This window comes from Magnolia sinica, chromosome 4, assembly GCF_029962835.1.
Source record: "Magnolia sinica isolate HGM2019 chromosome 4, MsV1, whole genome shotgun sequence".
Classification (NCBI taxonomy): Eukaryota; Viridiplantae; Streptophyta; class Magnoliopsida; order Magnoliales; family Magnoliaceae; genus Magnolia; species Magnolia sinica.
In genome coordinates this window covers 35,175,280-35,179,695 of record NC_080576.1, presented here as the reverse complement: position 1 = coordinate 35,179,695, position 4,416 = coordinate 35,175,280, and positions in this window count along the sequence as shown.

Here is a 4,416-nt window from a genome sequence, read left to right as displayed (position 1 = left end):
AACAAACCATTAAAAACTGAAAGTAATTCCTTATAATCAAGCTAGAACCAAAAACCAGTTCATAGCATGAATCAAAAGGCATAAAAATCCCCCATCACACTACAAGCTTCACCTCTTAGCCCTAGCTAAGAGGTTTAGCCCATCATAGACATGGTGGACCAAAGACTCTTAAATAAACAAAACAACTAAAGAAAAGAAAAAAAAAAGGAGAGAGAGAGAAGAAAAGAAAACTCTGGTGCTTCACATGTCCACGCCTCCACACGTCCAAGCCTCCACGGTTGCACCCCCCCTTTTTTCTCTCCCTTTTTTTCTCCTTTTATAAGGCTGGTAGGTCGGTTAGAATGGAAGAACCGACCTCCTTACGCACATCCTTTCGCAGAAAGCGAAACACACTCCCTGTCTTCCGTAGCAAAGAACGCAACAGCATGTTGCGTTTGAATTGAATCCGGGATGCAAGATCATCCATTCCATGAGATCTGATAGCATAGGCACAGTCGAGATTCCCTTCTTTGACATATGGATGGTCTGGATCACTGATTCTACCATGATCATGCTCGCCAAACAGTCCGGGATGTCCGGATTGATCGGACGCTCGACCTGCGAAAGGAAAGACGCTGTGATGATCGGTGGGCCCCACAGTGATGTTTTCTGAGAAATCTGACCCGTTCATTAGATTCCTGACGAAAATCCAGTAGGGGAGGAGTAGTTTTTATCGGGTTTTGGTGTGGTCCACTGTATCAAACCAACTCGCCGTTCATCCTGCGTTTTTCGACGATCCACGTGTATACTTGTGCAAGGGGCTAAACAGCCACCTAGGAGAGACTCACGCCCCAGCTCTGGAAATAATTAACGGTCCTGATCGTTTATGTGATGGAAACTGAGGGCCCACTACAAGTCCCAGCGTCCGGTCGTGCGGACGCTGGTGAAAAACAGAGCTTCTTATTTTTCGGTCGGGTCAGCGACCGCTGACCGCGTTATTGGATTTGGTGTGGCGCAGGAGTGCACCGCATGTGCACTCTCACGCCCTCATGTGGGGTCCACTGTAATGTTTATGAGAAATCCACTCCATCCATCTATTTTTTCATCAGATTTAAGAGGTTGAGACCAAAACTGGAGCATATCCATACACCAGGCGGGCTCCAAATCGACAGTTTATGAGTTGATCTGTCGTTGGGTCACTGACATAGGGATCCAAGAGTTGAAATTCAACATGTACGGTTAATTTATAGTCCTCAGGCTATATATAAAGTTTTGAGCTGAACGGATGGTGGAAACCTTATGATCTTGCATTCTGAACGATTTTCAGGCCTCTTGGACTTCAATTGCTTGATTTTCTCAGATATTTGGCGTGTAAATTCTTCGATCTCAGTTCCCTGGGGTCTGTCCTATGCCTTGGTCCTTCTTGAGCATTAAATCCATGCTTTTAGTTACCTTTTTTCAGTTTAGGCTCCTAAATACACCTTTCATCACAAACACGATTAAAATAGGGCATTAAATGGTATTATGTTCGTAAAAATAGGTAATTACTGGGGTCTAATATGCAATATTTGACCCTCAATAGTCACTTGCAGCTCCTGGTGAGGATAAACTTTAGATTCCTTTCCTCCCTCAAACGAGCCCTGGCTGAGGATCTTGTTGCAGTCGAATCACCCTCTCTCTCTCTCTCTTGACCAGTCTACAAAGTCTTAAAGAAGAATTCTAGGTTCTTTTGAAAACTGTGATCTCAAGGACTTTAATAGAGGAGATAATTAATAGACTCGACCAAGTGATCGAGTCCTACAGTGCCCTTTCTTACTTAGATCCTAGTCTCACAACCAAATTACCAACCCTTCGTGAGTTTATGAAATTTATTAAAGACAAATACAAAGTCAGCACTATCATCGGTTGTCATGAAGCAGAACAAGCAGCAATAGAATCTTAGTTGGCTTCTGCTATGGACGTTTCCAATCAGCTCTCGACTAGTGATGCCAAGCTAAAATCATCTAAGGCCGACCTGGATGGGATGGAGGCCAGAATAGTAGCTCTGGAAGCAGAGCTACTAACTTTGAAGTAGAGTTATGCAGAGAAACATGTTGAGCTTGACCACCAGGAGAAATTGGTTAAGGATTTAGTAGGGGTCGTTAAGGCTCAGACGACAACGATTGGTTAGCTCCATCAGGTTGCCATCAAATGTGAAGTTTCTCTGCATGCGACGAGGGGTCGATTAGAAGAAGTGAGGGCCTCAACTTGATAGTTTTCTTCTTACAAGTAACTTGTAACGATTAAATATCATCAATGAAATCGGTCATCAAGCCCTTTGTCTTCTCATACCTTAGTTTTTTTATTTCTTTCTTTTTGTAACTAATTATTGACTGGAATCTTAAAACTCGGTATGTCATGGGCTCATTTTGCATTCAAGCCTTGACTGTTACACGTTTCTGATTGTTCGGAACATGCAACAATTCCTTTGCCACAATCACTCCAGATCGTGGGTACTTAGACTACCTATTTAAACAACTTCAAGCCTCTACTCGGACTCATACCAACCTCTTCTTATAGTTCCACTTTGCTCTCATGGCTTCCAACCCTTCTTTCATCGCCATTGGTGCTGAAAGTTACTTGAAGGAGATTTTTGAATGGGGATTGACAGAATTCTCTCAATCCTCATTGTTGTTCGATGAAAACTACTTCGTTAGGGAGGTATCGTTGGTGGCCGAATTGGAAGCTGCGCTTGGGGAACTTCTCCAGAAGGTAAAACGTTTGTATGTCATGGGGAATCAATTTTTCGAATTGACTTTTGATACTGAAGTAAAATCAGGATACCTTCGTCAACAAGCATCAACCAAGGAAGATTCTAGCGTCGGCCAAGGAAGATTCTGTAAAGATGAGCAAGACTCATGAACTAGCCTAGTAAGATTAGTTGTGCTGGGTACAGATGCCCCAGATCAACCAAACTATGCTGCAGGTGTTACAGGCTTATCGAGCTGGGTTGGTGGAAGAGCTTATTGTAACGCCTCAAATTTTCGCCAACTAAAAATTGGACATCCTTGGGAATTATTTTTTATTTCTCAATTTGAGTGTATGTCCGTGTATGCATTTACGTGTGTTTGGGACCAAAAGGAGTGATGTGGGGGTCTAATAAAACCATTCAAAAGAGTGGAAGTTTAAAATTTTCAGAACGTGGACCAACCCCAGCAATGCCACCACATAAAAAAAAGATTTTTTGGGTAGTCCCCGACGATGCCACCACCAAAATTGAACAGAAGATGGCAGTGCCATCGCCGCCCCCATGTTTAGCACTGTAACAGGGTTCATCAACTGATAGTTTCGTTGCACTGACTTAACAAATTCATATATTTTATTTTACAACTACAATTAAGGTGATTCAAAAGCCAGATTGAAACTTGATGAGATAGTTTTATAATAAAATAAATAAAAAATAAAAATAATATTCAAAGGAGGTTAATTTTAGGATGTTTTGAAAATTATACCAAAAATCTTCATTTCAAGTAGCTGGTACTTTCAAAATTTTTAGAATTTTTCTAGGATTCTAAATGTAATGAAATTTGGTGGGGATAAAGTATATTTAATAGTGAACTATTATAAAAGAAATTAAAAATAATCTAATATCTAAAACTATAAAAAAATATTACAGGAATTAGACCTATTGAAACTGAAAAAAAATTTCAACTGCAGGTTGCCGATGTACCACAAATATCTTTTTCATCTTAGAGTTTTTATATTCGGTGTCTTCTTAGAAAATTCTTCTAATCATAATAGGAATCATCCTATATGATTAAATTAAGATTTTCTATTTTTATTATATTTTACTAATTTCAGCAGTTTCAAGTATAGTTGAATTATGATTATTGATTAGGGTGATTAGAGCCAAATTATCATTTTCACCAATTACGAATAGGACGCGCTATGAACTTAGCTAATCCAAACTCTAGTTGTTGTGCACAAGAAATCTTACCGCCCAGTTCATTTCAGAAATGTCATGATTAACCAAACAAGCCCTAAATTACTCATTAGTGGGCCACTAAACTCGAGACTATAAAAATGAATTCGTCTTAATGGGCTTGACATCCATCACTAACTATCAAGTCGATATTGCGTCTCAAATCGTTCAACTTGGACTCACAAGGCCATCGCATGAGATGTGTTAATATTTCTAAAATTAACTAGGAACTTAAGTTAATTATCTGTATTCGATCTTTTCCAAAGTTGTGGCTTTTGCATCATTAGATATAATCAAATTTAGGGCACCAATCAAGATTATTACTCTTCTCGCATTCATATAGTTATACACCCGATTGACGCTCGGTGACCGTCGATTTAGGTTAGGGTCTTCCCAATTGATCGACATGTCTGATCATCGAATGGTTGTGTCCAAACATATATCGCCTAGTGGGACACTTATCCCATAACTTAGAT